The following is a 23,358-nucleotide window of genomic DNA, read 5'->3' as shown; positions in this document are numbered from 1 at the left end:
TGTGAAGAGTATCTCCGATAAAAATGTAATTATTAATTTATTAAGAATAGAATATATTTAACTACTTATTAAAATTCGGAAAAATATGAGAAATCGAATAGACGACCCTTTTTCCGGAAATAAATAATTACAGTGTTTTTTTTAATTTATTGTTGATGATTTAAATTTTAGTTTGACAGACAATTTTATCTGACATCTTAAGGAGACAGACTATCTCAGACTTCAGTAAATTAAAATAAATTTTAAAGCTTCAATACCTGGAAATCTGATGATCTGATGAGTTTTCAATTATTAATCACGTCCGTAATATCCTCGTCCAGAATTAAATGAAAAATAATGCTTTTAAATATTTATTGATCCAAGAATGTGCCTCAATAAATAGAATAGCAATAAATAAAATCCTTCCCTTAGAGAAAAAATGCATTTGATTTAAGAAGAATCAAATAAAAATTATAAACTCGAAATAAGTCGTGATCAATGATCCCTCAGCACACAATAAATTTCCGTGTCTCATCTAGTTTATCACAAGCTTCTCGGTGTAAGTAACGAGACAATGGGGGACTGGTGGAATGCGAGCTTATTGGAAAAGCTCGTTGTTCCCCTGAGCTTCTACCCGAGTAAAATTCCACAAGGGGTTTTGCCTCAATTGTTTTACTCTTGGAAGACCACTCGAGCTGGATCCATGCCTGCATACCTACTAAAGTCACTTACTAAGTGGTATTTACATACAACGTGTGCACTATCGTGCTGTATGAAATTACTTTTCTGCATTGTTCACCGTAATTGCGTTATGTTTCATCAGTTAATTCTTGAAGTAATGAGCACGATGCGAATGGATACAGCCATTGTACAAACTTGTATCTTTAAGATGTCCTAATTTGTAACGTTATATGGAGAGAAAAATTCTTGAAAAATTACGTGTCTGTTCCATAATCTGCCAGTCAAAACAGTATTCAGTAAAAATGACGGAACAATTACGTATTTTTTCACTGACCATTTCATAGTTTTTCTGGAACGTTCAGGATTTTTTCCTGAAAGTTCACTGAAAATTGCGTAACAGGTGCGTATTTTTTATTGAATATTGCCAGATTACAGAACAGGCACGTGATTATTCAAGAATTTTTGTGTCTGTGTAGGTACAAAGAAATGTTCCACTGAAGTTTTTAGAAGACAAAACATTTTTCAAGAACTTTTGAAAAGTTTAAAAAGGGCAGAGAATTTATTTGGAAGCTCGTACATCTTATATTTGAGAGAGTTTATTATGAAAATAGATCTTCAACGATTTTCGAGATTATACGTCCAGAAAAATGTCTTCTGAAGATCTTGGGAAAACAATTATGTTTTGAAGAACTTAGAAAAAATTACTTCCTGAGGATCTTAAGAAAAAATTGTTGTCACAGGATCTTGAAAAAAAAATTATTGTATGAAGATCTCGGGGAAAATTACTTTCTAAAGATTTTCAAGAAAAGTTGTCTTGTGAAAATTTTGTAGCCAAATTGTCATTCGAATATCTGCAACAAAAAAGTGTTTGCCGAAGCTCTTCTAACTAAAATCTCCTGAGATTTTTTGGCAAACAAATTTTGGAGTATTTTTCTCATTAAATTTCCGAACATGTAGACACCAAGATGCACTGGGAATCCTCCCCAAAACTGTGAGCAATAAGATGATTTGCCCTTTTCATCCAATACGATCGACTTTCATACAAAATAAATTAGACCTAAATTTGACAAGAAACATCCCCGTATTAATATTCCCCTGTGACACCCTAAAACGTCTTTAAGGACATCTCCGACATCTCCCCAAAAGACCCAAATTTATCCCGATTCCCGACCCAACTTTTTCCAGTGAATTACGAAGAAGATAATTTCCTCTTCTTATACACCACCGACAATATGGACGCTCCTGATTTTCTGTTCAGCTTCAGCGACAAATAGTTCATCTCTGGTCGTAAAAGCCACCCCTCGACTTTCTTTGTGTCGAATTGGAGGAAAATAGGAAGGGAACGAGAGGGGCAGGGTGAGCTGCCAGCTCTCTTATATCTCTGCCCCAGGAATCACCGGACAATTCACTGTAACGAGCTGTCTCCATCAGAACATGTGGTGATCTCTAATGAAAGTCATCAGTTGAACGAAATCATATCTTCTCCTTTGATGAATGACGCGATGACTGTCTCTAATTTAGGAAATTAATCGCCGAGGCGGGCACTATCGCCCAATATTCCTCTTCGTCCTTCAATGTCTCGACCTTATTATCAACTGGTGAAGTCAAAAGACAATTTTTATTCCAACTCACGTAGAACCTATGAACATGTGTTGGGATTTTTGAGATTTTTAGGGAATTCAAGGAGCGCTGAGAGACCATTTTTCACGCTCGGTGAAACGACTCCCCTCAGCCAACGTGTGACAATATGACGACCACGTGTAGTTATAAGGATCCATAAGTCGAGATCCCTCGAAGGATCCGACAAAAAAAATTCACCGCGTCGTCCCATCGTCCATTTGTCGCTGAAGTCTGAGATCTACGTCACTTGATCCTTTCGACCTTGCGAGGGAACTAAATTCTCTCTTGAATTATTTTCTATATAACATAATATTATATATCATTTCACACATATTTTTCCATAGACAATATAATATTTGACGTATTCCATATGACTTTTATATCGAATGTTCATAAAAAATGCGGTGAAATTTAATCCCAACAAAATCCGTATTTTCACGATGCATCGTCCTTCGGGCCACTGAAATTGCTAAACAAATAGCTGGCGAGCTTCAGGAGGATACAGTCCTGTCAGTGATGGCCCGATTGTATTTGTGGGTTCAACCATGCCCTCAGGAACCCCTTTGGAGTTCGATCAAAGCTTGCATACAGCCCTCCAACGTCAAAATTCCACGTAAACCATCCGCGTCTGCGTTTATTGTGTACCGACTGAGATATCGGTAATCACGCAGGCGCTGAATTCATCCCCTGTAATATTCAACCCCTCGGGGTTAACTACGGGACGCAGAAAACGTATTTGTAATGAACACGTAGTGGCATTTCGGATTTAACGTCTATTCATTACGGCCTTCAGGTGCTTCTACTTCGTCAGGAGAAAAATGTATGATTGGGCAGACAAAAAAATTATGATGAACGGAGGGAAAGATTTTTTTTGTCTCGATAGACTGGAAAAATGCATTCCCGAAGGAGTGGCGGAGGGGAGGAGAGGGGTTACGATGTCTTAGGGGAACTCCTCACACCCCAAATTTACGTGACCCACGATAAGAAATAATTTTCCGGGAAATTTATAGGAATTGGAGAGAAAAAATTTGCAACATTGAGTGATTTTTTATGTTCGTCAACGAACAAAGTACGTAATTACCATGAATTCGTCGAATCTATGAAGCTAATCAGTAGTTTACGATTAATTACAATTAATAAAAGTATTTATACGTAATTACTGTAAATTGTAGTCGCATTTTAAGTCGTTGAACGTCTCGTTATTAAAGAGCCCTTTTTTATGATAAATATCCTAAATTAGAACGTCCTAAAAAAATGTCCCAGAGCGTAATTATGAGCTTTGAATGAGCTCTCTAATTATCCGTCATTTGATAAAATTAAATTCAACAATGAGAATTGGAAAGAAGTCACTTCTGGAATCTCCTTGGAACTATTAATTACTTCTCTCGACCTAAATGAAGTTCCTCAATTCCCGAAAGTATCAATTGATCCACCAATTGAAAGAGACCGAGAAACCCACAAAAAGTGGAGTTTCAACTTTCCCAAAAAAAAAAACAGAGAATTTATTTAATTCCACAAGAAACCTTTCGCTGCTCCCGAGCGAGCACAATTTTACGGATTTCCTTTGAGAGCACGGGACGGGTGAAATCTCGGGGGATTTCCTCATCGGACGACTGCGGAGAACAAGTCACGTTGCATCGAATCTGAATAGTAATTGTCATTGGAGCAGAGAGTGTCAACTTCTTTTATCTCCTCGGATTCTCCGCTTCCCTTCGACTGCCTCTCAAATTTTATGAACAAGTGAAAACTTTGAAGGCGCAATTATCGAATGGTCACTTGTTATGCTAATTATAATCTTTAAAAAATTAAAATCCAATGAATTCACAGTTTAATTCCATAAAGGCAGTATCAAAATTGATATATGATCGATGAATTCTACAACAGGTTAGAGAAATTTTTTTCGAGGTTAGAGAGATATCCTGATAAAATAGAAAATGACTGTATCGGTCGGGTACAAGATAATATTATTTAAGATGAATTCGTGACTCTCTCAGGGGATACCTCATGCACTAAAAGCTCCGACACTTCCGAGAGAATGAAAAACGGAGAGAAAACTTCAATAAAAATTATCCGAAATATTCGCTACCCCTGGAAGAAGCCGTCATTCCGATAAAAATTACCAAATGACTTTAAATGTTTACATAACGTTCGAGGAAATCCATGCAAAAGTTCAATTAAAATTCATCCCTCCTGAACGGAGACCCTCGACAACCCTAAATTAATAAAAAATAATCACAGTATTATTCCACCCCCTCTATGGACATTTCCCTCCCAAATCACTGGATATCAGTTTCGCCCCGTAAATTGTCAAATTGGCCGAATCGAGTGAAAAAAAATCCGGTGCACGTTATTTTTAATTATAGGACTATCGAGCGAACGTCACCCAATCCTCGGCAATTTTTCACTCAGCTCCACGTTCCCGAGACCACGGAATTTTTCCCATCCTCCCTCTCAAATTACCCCCTCTCGATTACACCGAAACGCATGACAAAAGAAAAATCGATTTTACTGAAATTAATAATAATAATTCTGGCAGTTTTTTACATGACATTAATATTTATGATCAACCAGTGGTACACGCGGTTAAATAATTGTCATGTGATCGTCAAATAGTCAATTTTAATTACACAACTGTTGTTCCCAGGGCAGCAGTTGATGGCATACCGAGACCAATAACACGATGGTCCCCCTAGGACGACAAATGTATATGTGTGTGACGCATCTGTCGACGATCGTTCGTCCGTAAAAATTACCCCCCTCCCTCCTCCTCATCCTCATCCTCCCCAACCCTGTTCACCCTTTGCATTGCACAAACTGGCGATAAATAAACTAGATGGAGATGCATATATAATGATGTAATCGACTCACACGTGATAGAGAAATGCGATATAAATAATCACTGTTCATTTATTTTGTCACGATTGGAATTGATACGGAGGCAAAACTGATGGGGAGTGGACCGAGCAGTTCATTAACATTGATTTCGATCGGGTGTTTTCAGACAAAGGGGTGCATTTGAATTTAGTTGGATTGCTTCAGTGCAAAGTAATTGTAGAGCTTGTCGAGCTTATCGCAAAGTTTTTAATTGCATTGAGATGATGCGCTGAGTGAAGAGTTCGGTAAAAATTGTCTCGCATATCAGGATGAATTTTATGGAGAAAAATATTCAGGATAATTATGGAGAAGTTGTTTGTTTGGGATGAATTCGTTGGAAGATCGGAGGATGTTGTGGACGACAATTTTTGGGGTAAATATGGGGTGGGAAGAGAGCTTTTTAAGAATATTTTTTTAAGTTAAATTTAGAATATTTCCTCTTTAGAAAAAATTTTCTCCGAAAAAATATTACGAAGAGTTTTTTTGGGTCTTCGGGGAGATTCGTCAATGATTTGTCGATAATTTTTATGAAGAATTTTGGAAGATCTTTGGAAGAGAATAATTTTTCTACACGAAGATTCAGCCAGTGAATTACTATTCGTTTGATTATTGAATTAACCTTTCGCAGGAGAAGTTCCACTATTTTCTCAGGTGATAATTTTTGAATGAAAATTTTTCCACTGATCCGATTAAATGTTTATAGAAAATTCAGAGGGAGAATTTCTGTGCAACTATCTTAACATTTATTGTTGATTTTTTAGATCAAAAGAAGTGCTGGAGGAATCGTGAAGAATTGAATTGATCTTTCCCTCTGACTTGAATGAATTATTGAAGTCAATGGATGAATTCAACAATCCCTTTTTCTACTGTCTTCATTTATAAATGATACTAGATTGAATTTGAATAATCTGCTCACCGTACTCTCTTGTTCCAGTGCCAATAGTTATTTATCTCTTTGATGAATTAACCAACATTGAAAATTAAATTTTTCCTCGGCAGTTTCTAATGCTCTACCTCACTTAATATTTATTCAAAGTCTTTGAGCACTGGTTTTTCAATTATTTTCGACAACGGAATCCCTAACGGTGCTTGATACTTGATGTAGATATATTCCTCTTTAGTGAAGCTCTGGAGCGTTATTACCGAGGATTATCCTTTCAGCAAACTCACCCTCCCTTTCTTCCATCTCACTTTTATCATCTCCTCTGCTCTCACATTCTGTCCCAATATCTGTATTTTACAGTGGAAAATTTCGCTCCAGTGCATTGAAAGATTGTCGGACCGAGGATTTTTTACTCGTCCATTCGTCCACTATCTTTTCAACATTTGAATACATTTCAGTCATTTCGTATATTAAATTAAAATGACATTTTATCAGTTTTTGCCGATGGATTTCCATTAATCGTGAAGCACTGAGCATTCGATGGTATTCCATGGTCTTTTTCTGGAATCAATCGTAGGGATTTTAATCGATAATTGCTCTATGAAGAAAAAGTAGGCGATTTCAAGTTGAGCTTTGACTGAAATTTAATTCTGAATCGTTCCCTCGTTCCCGGAAGATTAAACAAATTAATATTTATGCAAATTTTAATTTGAGAAATAACGTATAACATTTGAAAATTCGTTTAAATTTTCTGCGATAAAGTCCAGATATTTTTACAGGATCAAAATTTTCCTGGAATTTCACTGCATTTTGGCACCGAAAATTTAAAATTTAGAGAAAAATCAAACAGAAGGGTAAATTTAATTGTTATTTCCACACCATCTTTCGGAATCACCCGAACATCTTTCGATGATTCTCCCGAAGGATTCTGAAAAATCTCCAGGGAACCAAACACGTCCTGTCCACAAACTGCTGTAAAATTCTCTCAACGGATTTCCAATAAAAGTTACACGAAATCCTTTAACAGAATTCTACTTCTCTTTGGAAGCCCGACGGAGGAGCTTTTAACGTAATCATCATTCAGGCAAATATTGAAAATTCTCTTCCGGGAATTGTTGAAAAAATAGTGCCCTAAGACCTTGAATAAATATTGAGTGAAGTAGCGGTTTAGAAACCATAGAGAGAAAATTCAATTTTCAATGTTAGCTAATTCATCAAAGGGATGTACGTATTGATGCTGGAACAAGAGCTTACGCTGAGTAGATAATTCCCATTCAATCTAACAGCATCCATAACTGAACGCGCAGGGGAAAATGGACTCTCGAATTTATCCATTGAGTTGAATCACTAACGAATTCAGTCCAGAAGATCATTTCAATTCCTCCCGTATCTCAAATCTATTAATAATCCTCGTATTCATCGTACACCAATTAACAACACTCACCTCCGCGTAGAACCAAAAACTTAATTTTCGAATTTTATTTCAAATTTTACCAGAATTTTCCCAGAAATCTCGAGAAATTTTACCTTAAGAGCTTTAGATTTTTGTGTATTTCTCCAGTATTTATACCAGATTTTTTATAAACAATTATTTTTTATCCATCACATCTTGGTCTGTTTAATTACCAGTAGTGTGATAACACTTTGAAAATCCTCTCTAGGAGTTTTTCCAATAGAGATTAACCGAATTCGATGATAGAATTTTGCTCTCAGCTGTAAGACTCCTCTTGCAACCGGGCTCTCAACGAAATCGTCGCCCAGATAAATAGAGTGCTTTCATCGACGGAATTGGCGCATGCCAGCTGCAAGGTAAGCAAGTTCAAGGACGTAACCACCGTCAAATTAACCGCTGTCTCATTGCATCAATTTACCACTTCGATTTTAATCATTCTGGGGATGGATATTAATTATCCGAATGACACTGGCTCGTGCCAAGAATACTAATAGCATTTTATCCAGTATTTGCATACAACACTTATTCAAATCGCTCATCAAACACTGGCCAACTCACCAGTCCACTCCGGAGCTCTTTAACATTCTAATTTAACGCTGGCACATCAATCATCCGGGATTCGCTTGTCCCGCGGAATTAAAGAATCATTGACGGCCGTTGAATTAATCATTGGGAAATTGTAAGGATTTCTTATTCCATCGTTGGGTACATAATGGTGGGCTCATTCATTAGTATTACGAGGCAGTTTTGATGGGGTCTATTCAATGTATTTTTTTTTTTCAATTTTCGATCGCTAACACACGATATTTTTGCTTTTTCAGGGGTGAATAAAAGGGGAAATATTGTTGATTCACTTGGAACATTATTCGGAGAGAAAGGTTGAGTAAAAATGGCCGCGAAAATGAGAACAACGCAATGAGAAAAAATGTTATTTTTGATCCATTTAAAAATTGCTGCGATTTTTTGGCAGAAAAATATTTGATCGGATAAATTATATTTAGTAGATTTATATAGCTAGTTATGTATTTCGTAAATGCGAATCATTTACAGTAAAAGATTAGGTGGAAAATTGAAAGAATATTTCAAGTCGAAGCAGAAATGTTAAAATGCGGAAAATTGGAAATATTCGGAATGGAAATTTTTTTAGAATAAAAACCTTTATATGAAAATGAGGTTAAAGCTGGAGGCTTTTATGTCTACGCATCGGTATTTCCATAGCACACAATTGCAATTAATTCGCGCAACCCCCGGCCTATGTGTTTAGGAATAAATGACGCGTAGAAAATAAATTTCAAATAAAGAAAAAAACGTTGTGAAATGATCGCCTCCGGCAAATGTTCAGCGGATTTACGTTGCGATGTGTGTGGATACCGTATTCCACGTGATTTCATTTTTTGCGCTATTGACAATCGTGAGTTTTACGCAACAAAACGCTTTTTTAAATTCATTACTACTCCGGTGGGAAACAAGAATAAAGTTCAAAAGTGGGTGATAAAATAAAGTGGTGAGGCTAGTTAGCTCGACACTACCGGTTCATAAATCAGATGGAGAGAAAATCTCCGTTCGATGAATATTTTTAATTAAGTATTGTAATTGAGCGAATGATTCATGGACCCTGATTGGAATTATAGACATTAACGATTGTGAGCAAGTGAAAAAATAGAATGAGACGTACCACATGCTACGTTTTTTTAATCGTAATTCTCGTTAATGTTATTTTTGTTGAGGAAGTGAAATCAATGGAATGAAATTTGCTGAAGTTTAGCTACAATTATTTTACAGAAAATTTGTTTGTTAATGTTTGTTATTTGTAAGAAACTACATGTATTTTTTTACTATTTGACAAATTAAACATGTAGAGAGGCAATTTAATTGATTGAAAATATAAATTGGTCACAAATTGATGGTCTGGATATGAAATTTTATTGAATGTTCTTGAAAAAGACGTCGACTTTGGTTGAAACATATCCTGAAAAATAGTCTCTCATTAACAACTATTTATCTACTGATTGCAAGGAGAATAATTAATACAATTGACTGCTTCATACAACAAAATACATTTCGTCCAGAAAATTAATTCACTGAATTTAAATTTATACAAACAATTCAGATCAAATCAAAATTTGTAAACGGTAAAAAATATTTCTTCAACTCGAACAACAACTTTTGTATTTGTTGGCAAATTAGAACCCAGCTCTTCTGTTTATCTTCAAAAATCACTCGACAAGGTTTATGACGTGTTTCAAAGAGTCTCCAGAAAAGGACTAATATATGATCTGTTGTGCTCCAACTTGAGAGCGTTGCAATCTTTACCATATGTGGTATTCAAAATCAAACTCTGTCCTCTGGAGTCATAGACGTTCTCTTGTTTTTTCCCTTAATAAAGGTTTTCCAAATAGTAAGAATTCAGTCTCTCGACACCGGTCCTCTAGCTCAGTCGTGCCTTCCTCATGTCAATAATAAAGAGTTCAAGTTAAAGTAATTCATTATGTTGCTACATTTATTTATATACTTTTACCCATATTCCAATGTTTAAAAAAAATAATTTGCCAGGTCACATTTTCCTGAATTAAGGAAAAAACAATTCTCCTAATATAATTCGTCCAAGAGATCCTCCACGTCCCATCTGTCACAATCGTTAAAATTCCCACTGAAGTCCCTTTCTAAATGCATTTGCAGACTGAAAACAGGATCCCAACGTAACAATTCAGTAGCAGTAAACCTGAAACTCCATGGTTGAAGCAAGCCAATTTGACACAAGTCTAAAGACGGAGTAATAATTTTGCTTGGTCTGTACGACAACGCCACTTGGCCCACTCACGCGAGTGATTCACATCGGATTTTGACAGCAACACCGAGTGGTATAACCCAGTGAGAGAGAAATCAGGCGATTGTAAACACTCACCGCTCCAAGACCAGTGAGTTTGTCTCTCTTTTATTAATAGACCGACTCCAACTGCATCTGGAGTTCGTCGAGTTCCAACAACTTTGGAATAACCATTTCACTCCCACTGTTTTAGTTCTCCACGCTTGTATAGCTGAGCAAGCGTAAGTAGTTGAGGTTCTTTCGGTTTTTTTCCTTTTTCGTGGTGCTGCCAAGTGCCAGAGGTGCAGTCAGGAATTAATGAGAGAACAAAAGAGCAGTCGTTCATCAGGTTGTCGCCACTCTGACCAGCATCATTTTCCTTGGTGAATTATACTGCCCATTCATGCTGGGACTACGCCAATGTGGGGAATTTTATGGAGTCAGAGGGGGTGGGATCGGCCGGCAAAAAGTCTTAATTCAATTAAATATTACACGGAGAGAAAATTTATTTAGAGATTACGTGGCCGTAATCTGCCAGTCACAATAATCTTCGGGAAAAATTAGGGAACAGTGACGCACTTTTTCAGTGAACTTTCGAGAAAAGTATGGAACATTCAATAAAAAAATGCGCAACTGTTCCATAATTTTTACTGAATATTGTTTCGACTGAACTTTCAATTTTTTACGAATTTTTCTCGCAGTGTATGGAGAGCGCAAAATTCTACAAAATTTATGAAAAAAACAGGACATTACGTTTCAAAGTAAAAAATCATCGAAATTTCATTTCTGATTTTTTTAATAAAAATGGAAGATGGAAGTGGAATTGTACGACTCGTCATGTCGATTCTACCATTTGCAAAAATGCCAAAAAGTTGTCACTGTGAAGAATTTTCTCGAATTGAGACGTCCATTTAAAAGAATCTGAGCAAAATGACTCCGAAGTTTTTTAGTGATCCAGATAGATCTTCAAAAGACAATCTATTTATCGATTATACTCTCAAGACCCTATTTATTTTAGGCTTTCGAGAATCTTCGTAAATATCTTTAGAAACCCATTGATTCCTCAATGTTTTGATACCCCAAAATGCTTCGACCCGCTCTCTCCAAAATTCATCAAAAATATATCAGAGACATCCCAAAAACATATATTCTATTTCTACCGAGTTAGTACTTATCGAGCACAAAAATTTACTGGAACCTCCCGAACTATTTAAACCCACCAATAAATGCATGAATTAATCATCAATAAATCAATATTAACAATCATCAATTACATCATTCAAATAATAATTACTACACCTTCATGATCGCGTTTCCTCCGCTGTCCGAATAAATTTCTATAAACTAATAATGTTCAGTTGGAGCAGCAGAACATTTGTTTATACCCATTTATTTGACGTCATTGGACATTCTATTTTGCTTCTCTCGTTCAGGCATGCATGACTGGCCGGCCCCGTCCACCAGTGTCACCGACCTGCATTCAAACGTTCAAATGCACTCCCATATTGCTCATAATTTCACAAACACGTTGAGATTCACGCAATTGGCCTGATCGATATGGAGATAGTTTTCAATCCACGAGAATCCCAGTGGAACTAGCCCTTGGTTGGGCAGACACACCGTGCAATACCAGAGCGAACAGACCAGACGCCGAAGATAAGGTGGGGTGTGATGCAATAGTCGCAATCATACGGGAGAAAGTAGTGGCCTTACGGTGGGATAAGCACTTCGGCTCTCTGCACGTCGCGGACAAATCTCTCAATGGCCGTAACTCCTGGCATACGTTTCGTAAAACCGAGGATTTCCAGTGCTCGGTGAGCGTCTCTGGTCATATCCGTTGGGCAAGATACATATCCGATTTTAGCTCGTCCACTTTTTCCCGAGAATCGTGATTTTTTTACTGTGAAGAATTGCTTCAGCATAATTTAGACCGTTGAAATGAGGAATGAAAATTGTGAAACTTTGGGGGAACACAATTTTCTCTCTCGTGGCTTGGGAGTATCTTTGGAAAATTGTCACACGGAGAGAAATGTTTAATACAAATTAGGTAACTTTTTCGGAATTCTGGAGCGATAGTGGTGGAATATTTTACGGAAGTGTTATGGAATTTTTTTGGAGCACTCCGTCATTTTTACATAGACGGAAAAATTCCGGAAAAATTACGTGCCTGGTCTGTAATTTCCCAGTCAAGACAGTATTGAGGAAAAATTACGGAACAGTTACGCACTTGTCCAGTGAACTCCCAGGAACAATTCCAGAACGTTCAGTGAAACAATAAGCAAGTGTTTCGTAGTTTTGACTGAATAGTATTTTGACTGGCAGAGTACGAAATAGGAAAGTAGTTTTTCGAGAATTTTCCTTTCCGTGTATTTTCCGTATTTTCACTAAATTGTCTTCCGAAGATGTCAAAAATGAAGTGTCTCTGGACGAATTGATTTTTTTTCAATTTTTTTCAATCATCAGAAGAGCTTTAATGCCCTTCAAAATTATCTTTGGAAGATTTTTTCGTCAAAAAGAAAGATTTTCCAAAGATAAATATTTTCTGCAGAGCCGCTGCCTTCAATAATTACTCAATGATTATGTCTTATTTAATCCAGAAGGGATGATTGTCTTATCAGGAACTTCCCTCGAACAAGCATTGTTCCCCATAAATTGGAGCGATTTTTTGCTTTATCACTTGGGAAATTGCAAAAATTTTCTTTATCCCCTTCGAGTTTCCACGCGCGCCGCCCGATAAACTCTTAACTGACTAAACTTTCGCAGCAGCCATCTAAATTTTAGATGCCTCATCTGTGAATTTTACGAGCGTTTATCTTCAACCGGTCGAGGCACTGCAGAATGTCTATGAAAATTTCCCTTTGTTTTACTCCTCTCCCTTCCATAACGTTGAAAAAATTTGATTTTCAAATACAATCAGATGTGTGTGGGAGCCCCGATTCGGTTAGATAATTCAAATGGCCGGGAAAAAAGTCTCATTCGAAGTCAAATAAGACGATTCGCAATGTTGAATCGAGTGATGAGAAGACTTTATTCGAAGTACAGTTCTAGATCGTGATAAAGCGAGGGTACGATGAACTCTCATCAACGATCGGGGGGGGGGGGGGGCTCTATTATTATTCCAAGAACTTGTGAATTCTCTTGTTCCCGATCTAAATTCATCGTGATCTCAATCGTCATTAAGTGGAGTCCATTTGTCTTGCTAATTCATTGGGAAATTATGGAAATGTCGGGAGGGAGGAGGGGACTGATATAAAAATCGGTGAATTATGGGACTCGAAACTGTCGGTTGGGGCTGAGAGAAAGCAAAATTATCGAATTCTGAAACAGTTTCTCTTCACATTTAATGACATTTTATGATGGTTCTTGACATTTTGGTAGCAAAATGTCATGATTATAATGATTCAAAGAAATACAAAGGATTTTATTCTCTTAATTTATCATTTGAGTCAGGAAATCGATGGGAAAGACTAATTTCATCTGAATTACTCCCTAGAAATTAATAAAAATCAAGAGCATTCTGGGAAATATAGCCGTCAATTCTTGGTCAATCAATAATTAATGTGACTATGCCTATAAATATTTAATGAGCAAATGGTAACAGGTTGCTGAATTTTTAAGTTCGTTGATCGCAAACAATTGAAATTCCACTAGCGGAAAATTATTTTAAAAATAAACAAAGCTCCAATATATTATTAAATTTTCTATTAAATAAAAATTCATGATAATTTACTTTGGAATATTTACGTACTGATAAGGTTCTAAAAATGAAAAATCTCTGTGACATTCCCATAAAATTTGAAATCAAAAAATTATCCATTTCCCCAGAAATAAATGAACTTTACATTTTGAGCTCAACAACTTCTGAAAGATCTTCAACCGACGAATTCTCTCCAACACAACTAGAATTTTTGATTCTAATTGTCAAACAAAACAAAAAACGGTTTCCCGAAAATATAAACAATCAATGAATAAAATTATCAACATATTAAATCACTTACTGTAGTTCTGAGTTCCCACACATTCTAAAATCACTAAAAAAATCATAAAAAATCTGTCAACGAAAGCATTTTTTCTCCTCGCAAACCCCGGAATTCCTCCCTTAAAACTTTCATGGAAAAATTGTTTCAGCCAAGTGCAGACATTGGCACAGCGGTAAGGGTCAGAAAGGAGGACAGGAGCAAGAGCCGTATAATGCTTGGAATGCTCGTTACTCCACCAGAGGAGAACGTCACCGTCGAATATGACGTAATCGGGGGCGAGAGAGGGCCTCGTACAGCAGTTGGATAGCCCCAGCAAATGATGAGATTCCACGTTGTCGTTCTCCCTCATCTCATCTCCTTCACTCCTCCCTCTCCTCACCCCCTTTTCCTCACTCTTCACACTCATCCACAACTGTAGGTTTCGTCTTGAAGTGCTCTGTCGGTCCGCTGACACGGATATATCCAGCGTCAACGAGCTCAACTTGTCTTGAATGTTTCGCATAATGCTCCCGTTTCCCTACCACTTGGAACTTCTCAGTTTGGATAAAAATTTTGACACTCCAAAACCACTTGTTATGCATTCTCCTGCATTGTTACGGGTCAAGTTGGCTATTCACTTGACTTCCGGTGGGGTAAGGGGTGTGTTTCATGGTAATTAAACATCGCTTTGAAGTACTGGATTGAGTAATAAGTAATTAAACATAATTTTTCTGTTTCTTTTTCAAATTTAATTAATGCTTACTTTTTTCCTGTTTTATTTGTTGAAGAATGTTTATTAACGTCGACATGAGAGGTGCGGAGATGTTTGTAACGTGCAATATTTTTATTATCATTATTTACAGAGTGGAGAAATTATTGCGTGATGAAGATCTTCCGGAGTTGAGAAGAATTATCGGAAGAGGTTTGAAAGAGGTCTTTGGTGATTCAAATAAATAATATTCGGAAAGTTGTTTCAAAAAAATGTGGAAGATATTTCAAAAATATATTTTTTTGGAGTACTTGGTCAATTTTTGCGAAACGTTTGTTGAATTATTTTTTGATTGGCTCAATTGAATGACAAATTGTGGATTATTATGTTCTTGTGGTGATATCTTCTGGGTGGAAATCATCGCAGGGGAAATCTATCATCCAGGATATGCCATGAACATGCCTTCATTTTTCAACCGCACGTCTAGACGACTTCCCAATGTTTATCGAGATATTTCAAGTGCGAGTGGTGCATTCATCTTCAACCAAAATGCGTGATGTTCCCACATTACCCTTTGGCATTTTTTTTTTTGATGATTATTTATCGAGTTGCGCGGAATAATGAAGAGTCCATTTGCACGCGATCTTAGCGAGGAAATCCAATTATTGTGAGTGAAACAGTTTTTCATTTATTTGTATCGATAAATCTCTATCGAGTGTTATTCCCTTTTTGAAACATTAGAAAACATCGCGATTTCAACATTATCGCAATGATGATCATCGCAATAACGAAAAACATGGGATTGAAATTGTAGAAAGAAGATTTATTTATGGAAAATCGCAAACGATCTCGGAATAATTGGTAAACACCATGGGAATCGCGGAAGATGAGGCTGGAGATGTTCATTGAACCGGCAAATATTTATCCAGTTCTTTTGCGCAGAAATTTTATGGAAATATTTCATAGAAAATTACCAACAAAAAATGTAGAAAATCTGAAAATTGTGAGTCAGAACTGAAATTTTATCTAGACAATCCCTTGGCCTCTCAATTAACAACTAAATACCCGTGTCGACATATTTGTCATCGATGGGACCTCAAACTGAGCCCCAACGCGAGGCCTATGAGGCTATCGTCAGATCTGGGCATCGAAGAAATACGTTAGTTTTTGAGCCTCACAAAGACCTGGAAATAGTAGCTATTTCCCTTTTATCATTCGACAGATCTAAGCGAGGCAATTCATTGGCACTCAGGGAGCCCTCGTAGGTCTCAAACTTCATTATCCGGATAGTCCTCAATTTAGCCTCGCCAATCGCGACTATTGCAGGAAAGAGTGTGCCAAAATGGGTCGACGGGGTAAGATGAAACAATGAAAAGTAATTACTTGACATAAATCAAACGGAAAGAAAAACATTTTTTTCACATCTCATTTTAATGAACTTCTGATCTATTGTCTCGTTTATTTATTCTGTTTTGGCATTTGTAATACAATTTTATTATAATTTACGAATTGACGGAGACTAAAATCGAAGTCCTAACCCCTTAAGGGCCCATTAGATTCTCGTATTTGAGTTCCAAATCGGCTCGAAGGCCTAAACGAAAGTATTGAGGCCCAATGAGGGGCAGAGAGGTCGACTCTGGTATCCAGCAGAGGACTCAGGAAGTTCCGGACTTTGTGTTGGGGAATTTTCCTACCTCTTGTGTTTGGCAATCATCGGAGGGGATGGGTGATGAGAGGAAGGAGGTAAGTAAGCAGAATTGAATTCATAACCCTCCGGTGAATTCAAGTGCTTATGACGGGGCGTCACCCTATACTCAGTTATTTATTGTTGTCGGGCAGTCACGATCACGATGTTACCCGTTCGTATCCTAGTCCACCATTGACTTCCGCGTTCTTTCCGCGTCGAACGTGAATTCAGTGGAGAAGAGGTCATGCTGGGGGTCAGAAGAGAAAAAAATTACAATTGCTTTGACACGGAAGGGGGTGGCTCCAGATGGGGGAGGGGGCTGAGATACATGTCGAGGTGGAATAGAGTTAATTAAACAGGGGTAAAAATTCCTACGAATCGGTATTTTAATGAATAGCGTATTCGTTGTTAACTGAATCATTTGTATTTCATATGTTTGCTAATTAATTAGAAATATATTAATTGAGATGCTTTTAATATTCCCTTCCAATTGACAATTTCTTGTATTATTACCTGATTTTTTTTTCAATTTCCATCGATAATTTTTAAAACTAGTGACTAAAAAAATTATTCCCATCAATCAAAGTCCCTAAATCCAGTCATTAAAAATAGAACTAAATTAAAAATAAAAATAATAATTGAATAAAAATAAATTTTACTCCATTGAAATGAAGCCTCTCGCCAGACATTTATCTCAGCCGATAATTACCTCCTCCTCACTTAACCGAAGAATTAAAAATACCATTCGTTTTTTTATTAATCTCCATCTCCATTCAGTCTTCCAGAGCATCAAAGAACGTCAAGGAGATTGGCTATGCTTTATGAGCACATAAGACATATCAGAAATTCATTAGCCACTGAAGTACCGAGGGAAGATGGGTAAGGGGTATTGCTGCTGATGCTGGAGTAGTTGAAGCGCTTTAGCCGAAAGATGCATCTGTTAGTTTGATAAGTGAAGGGTAAAGGGGGGGATGTTCATAAGGCATGTGGCCTCTTTGTCGAGGTGGGCACCCTCCACGGGCTAATGCACTTAGCGGTAGAATCAATAACGCGAGGTTAGCAGGCGAGGCTCGTTGCTTCCGAGTGTACCAAGTAGCTATCCTAGTTGGTACTCGAGCTATCCCACTCACTAAACTCTCGAGAGCCACCACCGGGGCTTATATTACTTGCTGCTGATTTTCGTGATGGTCTCCCCGGTTCTTAAGAATCATCCCCAACCGCAGAGTTCCATTTTTTGTGCTAGAATATTGCGTGTAATTCCGTATGATATGATAATTTTTACTGATAAAGTATAATATTGGGTTTATCGTCTGTTTTAGTGTTCAATATGTTCAAAGTTGATTGTATTGTATTATTTTGGGGATAAAGTACGCCCGACATTGGGCCAATATTGAGCCAACCTTCTACCGACATTAAGGATAACGCAATAATGAAGACACTCACTTTCAGTTATGAACGGGTATGTTTTTCCTCCCCAAAACATGTTCCCTCGAAATTATTTAGTATTTCTAAGAATTGAGGGGATGAATGATTAATCGTAATTGTAGGAATTGCAGTTTTTCATAAACAATTCATGTATTAGTTGAAAAGAACTCTGCATGGTTTCACGATGGTAAATAACAATTGTTTGATTGTTCATATGGTTCTAACTTAAAAATATAAATGAAAATAATTGAATGGAAATGCGAAACGAAAATGAAATTTATCATTGAAAAAAACGATGAATAACGCGACAATATTTCATACGGAGAATGTTACAAATTATAGAACAGAATTAAACCCACTTCTCCTGAAAAATACTCGCAAACTCAATCTCAAAAAGCAACTCATCAAACTGTCACCCTTTTTCTCTCCATTTCTTCTCGCCTAAGCTTTGACATTCATTCCAGATTCCCTCTGAAATTCATGAGAATATGCAAAAGGGGGAGGAAAATGTTAGACCGTAAAGTCAGGATCTCCTTCACTGGTGCATTATATCTCCCTCTGTCTGACTAAAAGTTCCAACTGATGTGTCAGGTGTAAGTGTAATTCTGACAGTGGGAAAATGTTGGCACAGGGAGAAAGAGATGAGACCGGGATTGTTGATAATACCCATCCGCTTCACTCGTATTTGCATTTTCCCACTGTATATTTCCATTCCAGCAGCTAAGTTTTTACCCTTGTTTACCACTGCACCAGCGTAAATTAGGGGTTAATGCAACTAATGACCTGATTTCTCGACAAATTCTTCACTATTTTTGAGGAAAATATACCTTTGCGCTGAGTTGAAGAAAAAATCTGGCCAGGATCTACCAGGTGAGCGGGTCAAGCATTTACTAATTTTATTAATTACTCAGTGAAGACTGTCCTGAAATTGCATTATATTTTATATTAATTCTGACTATCTGCAATCACTTTGTTAAAGACATATTTATATTCTCGTAAAGGAATAAACCTGTAAACTAACTGCAAATCTTAAATCTTCATTTATATGTTAACTGAAAAAAAATATCGGTTTCCATTTACCACACACACATTAAAAAATTCTATTTGTGATTTTTTCTGCGAAATAAACCGCATGATTTTTCTCTCGAGTCAATAAAATCACTTTTCGTTTTTCATTTTACATTAGATATTTTTTATCGCAAAATGAGTTCATGGAATTGACTCATTCAATGAGAACAGGGACAAGGTGATTGGTGACAGATACAGTACTGTTATGCATCGATAATAGGTTATCGGACTATATATGGCGAACTGAATACCTCATCAGGCGCCTCGATATGGGCACACATTCGCTGATGAAAACGCTAATCGATGATGAGGAAAGAAAAAAAACGAGTGTTATCGGGTCTCTAGATGGAAAATGTGGGCACCAAGGTTGCACTCAAGATTGCTTTACTATTGTGCGGGGATTTCATAGTGTCCGAGACGCTTTAAACCTCCTGTCATGGGTACATATGCACTTTGACGTTTTGACAGTGCGCAAAGTAATCGGAGGGACGTGAATAAAAATATGGGGATTAATTTTTATGATGCTCGGTGGGGTTGAGAGTTCATGGCTTCACAGGAGTAATTGACTTTCTAATTTTCTCATTCAATCTGGTAGAATTCATCTGACGAATGGTCTGACGAATAGTGAAATGACTTCAGGATTTTTTTATTCCTGACGGATTATGGGAATGACTGCACTGACAGAATGACTCAGTCATTCCAAAGACGATAAGTTCAGTATCAACAAATGGTAGAGTTGCATATGATGAAATTAATATTTCATGTATATTTTAATTGTTGAGGAATAGCGAAAGTGGAGTGGAGGTACACATAGAAAAAAATGAAGTTTCATGAGCAGTTGATCATTAATTTTCGGGACGATGAAACAGAATGCGATTTAGGAGGTGATTAATCATGGAATTTCACGGGAAATTCAGGAAATCTCAGAATTTTTGATACCATGAAGACGAGAATTCCACAGTCCATCAAAATTTCCGAGAGAAACGTGTATTTTCCGAAATTTGTTATCCTCGCGGAGAGAAAAATTGTTAAAAAATTACGTTCCATAATCTGTCAGTCAAATCGTATTTCAGGGAACTTTCATGAAACAGTCCAAAACGTTCCAGGAAAAGTGTGGAATGTTCAGTGAAAAAATGCATAAATGTTCTGTCATTTTTACAGAATACTATTTTTACTGGCAGATTACGGAACAAGCACGTCATTTTTTAAGAATTTTTGTCTTCGTTTATAAGAATGAAATCGAAATATTTTGGTGAAGAAATATTCTTCTGGTCAGAATAAATGATGTCATAATAAAGGAATTCAATGAGCGAAGAGGTGACAGTCCTATAATTTGTCATAGTAAATCTCTTTTATTCTGCAAAAATAGTTTTTCAATCAATTTTTCCTCTTAATTAATCAATTGATAATATTAACTAAACTATGATGAAGTCATCAATCCATATTTAAATGAATGGACTAAGTAATTATATTAATAAATTCATTAATGTTTTAGTCGATTTGAATTTCGAAAAATCTACCAATAAATTAAAAAAATCTGAAATAACAAAATTTATTTAATTCAAATGCATCATATTTACAAGTTCTACAAGTTCAGGTCATGATTTCCCGACCGCATTCCACTTATCCGCATTGAAATTTCGCCCTGCAGCAAATCCCCAACTGCATCCACCTGGACTTTAGGCATTAATTAGCTGCTTCCCCACATTAACAGAAGTTACCTCGACTGCAGTGGTTTCTGTTTTAAAGTAAATGGGTTAGTTTCCCATACAAGTCCAACCATGAAAGCAGTCACCACCAGTGCCTCCGAGGGTGGAATATCCATGTGCACTATCCACTGTTTAAAGTTAGTTTACAATATGCGTGGAGGGTGCATTGAGTATAATTTTCCTCCACACTCACTGCAAAATTGACGATATACTCTGGATCTCCGGTAATTTAGCTGCTCCGCAGTCTCGGGTTTTGATCCTACAAGTGGTTGACCCTGGCCCACAGTCTGACACGGAGAGAGCCCCCGATTCCACTGGGCTGACGCATACTCCCCCTTCTCGGGTTAGAGTGGGTGCATGTGTACCTCCTTCTCCTTCCCCTTTAGCCCCTTCAATGCAGAAGAGTCCTTCCACGGATGTCATTGGTTTGTTCTCGCGCCAAATTCCAATAGTGTCGCATTATTGCAACGGCCGTGGCCCTCATCCACAGATGCCAACGGATTTTATCCGGTGAGAGATAAAATATCAGGTAAATTGCAGTAAAATGTGGACTACAATGTGAAGAAGGTAATTTTGGGGTGATTTTTACTAGGGGATGAAAGCCAAATTCTGGAGAATTTGCACAAGGATAAATTTTTGAGAAAAATTCACCTTCTGTTTGATAAATAAGTATTTGCAGAAATTTTTTATGCCTCATTATCTGATCCGATTCAAATGATTGAAATCAATTAAGTAAATAATTATATTGATTAATTCATCAATGATTTAGTAGACATTAGATTTTTGAGAATAAATTTCTTTCTCTTTGCTGAATAAGTATTTTCAATCATTTTTTATATATCAATATCAATTTCTGTTTTTCGTTGAAGAAATATTGATGTTAGAAATAAATATTATCGAGTGATATTTATGGTATTTTTCTCTCCATTTAATGATGCGATTATCCGTCTTTTTCAAGTCCTTCTCGCATCACGAGATAAATTTACAAAAAAAATTCGAGTACACGATAAATTGGTTTCTCTCACTCCTCCAAAAATATTGACTTACGATGAAGGAAAACTCATTCGTAAATATCTCTTCTCCGAGACTTTAAAATAGTTACGATTTCAACTCTTTACAGCCTAAAGGCACTTGCCCCATATTTACAGTACTATCCGTTTCTAGTACCTTATTGGGTGTAATTATGCAGCTGTCATTTAATTTAATTGGTTTCTCAAGGAGTCTGAGTCTTCAAAATTCCTCAAAATGATTGCCAATGATTTCAAACGATTGAAATGTATATTAAAACGATAAAACGTCAAGATGTCGTTGACATTTCCCCTTCATTTCTCCATTAAATATCAAATAATTTCTCATTATTATTGTTTCAATTGAGTGCCGAAGAATGTCGTCAGTTGAGTAAATAAATGTTCACCTATTAATTGGGTTCAATAATTGAAACGTCAATTGAAACATTCGTCCACTAGTAATTTGTATTGATTATTTTCTCATTAATTTGAGAAATTCGTTGTGCAACATTTGATGAGATTCGTAACAGCACCTTACAAAATACAAATGTTTATTGATCGCATTATTAAATTCACTTGACCCGAATAACGAGACAAAGGACCCCTTACCACCCTTCTCCCCCCCCCCTCCCCTTCCCGCCTGGTGAATGGGAAAATAATTATTTGTGGATTTATCTGAAAAGCTTCACTCCAGGGCTTATAAATAATAATCATCACGTTATTACGTATAAATTGTAGAGATTCTCGAAACACTGGCTCGATGGATTTACACGATAATAGAAATTTATCACGTTGCATGTGCTAACGAATTTCAATAGCGTTACCAGAACAGAAATAGACGATTTGTTCGTTGAATTGACATCAGTTGGCTCTTTAGTCGAGCGGAAATTGCGATGGTTTTGCGGCTATGTCCTATGGGGGTTGAGTAGCAACTGGGGTGGGATGCGGGGGGAGAAGTGAGGGGGATGGAGAAACGACCTCAAAGCCCTCCCTCCCCCGCCCCGCGGATTTTCAGATAAATGAGCTGAGAATAATGAACGAAATCCGGACAACTTTTCGCTACTCTCGACAAATCCTTCTCCCGAGGGGGGACCAAGTAGATGACTCTACTTCGTTATTTCGGTTGGATCTGCTGGGATTCTGGTGAATGTTAAAGTTCCTCGGTGATATTTGACGAGGAGAGGAGGTGAGAGTGAAGAGAACATACCGGTGGGAGTTTAACTCGATTTAAGGGGACGAAATCATGAAAGTGGTGATTTAATTAAGAATTTTGGGAAATTCTAGTTTATTGAGGGTTAGAGAGGGAGAGGGATTCTGTTGGGGGAGATAGTTTTGATGAATGTGAGCCTATCGGGCTGTAGAAGTGGATCATGAGGCGATGGTATCTCATGGGCTGGTGTAATTGATGAGTGTTCATGTTCCGCGCGGGAAATTCAAATAGAGCGTGGAGAGGGCGCTTTTAGTCTCGTCCTGTTGAAAAACAGGAGCACGTAAATTA

General features: G+C 37.0%; 1 long non-coding RNA gene across 1 annotated transcript in view; it reads left to right on the top strand.

The window, feature by feature from the left end:
- Positions 1–11,838, top strand: part of LOC135164147 (uncharacterized) — a 39,663-nt gene extending 27,825 nt beyond the window's left edge. The window contains exons 2-3 of the long non-coding RNA XR_010299233.1: positions 10,170–10,408; positions 10,511–11,838. This is a non-coding gene — a long non-coding RNA (uncharacterized LOC135164147). The remainder of the gene's footprint in view (positions 1–10,169; positions 10,409–10,510) is intronic.
- Positions 11,839–23,358: the final 11,520 nt, after the last annotated feature.

Source organism: Diachasmimorpha longicaudata, chromosome 6 (assembly GCF_034640455.1).
Source record: "Diachasmimorpha longicaudata isolate KC_UGA_2023 chromosome 6, iyDiaLong2, whole genome shotgun sequence".
Taxonomy (NCBI): domain Eukaryota; kingdom Metazoa; phylum Arthropoda; class Insecta; order Hymenoptera; family Braconidae; genus Diachasmimorpha; species Diachasmimorpha longicaudata.
Note: the sequence above shows the minus strand (reverse complement) of the source record. Positions and strands in the feature narration are given on the sequence as shown.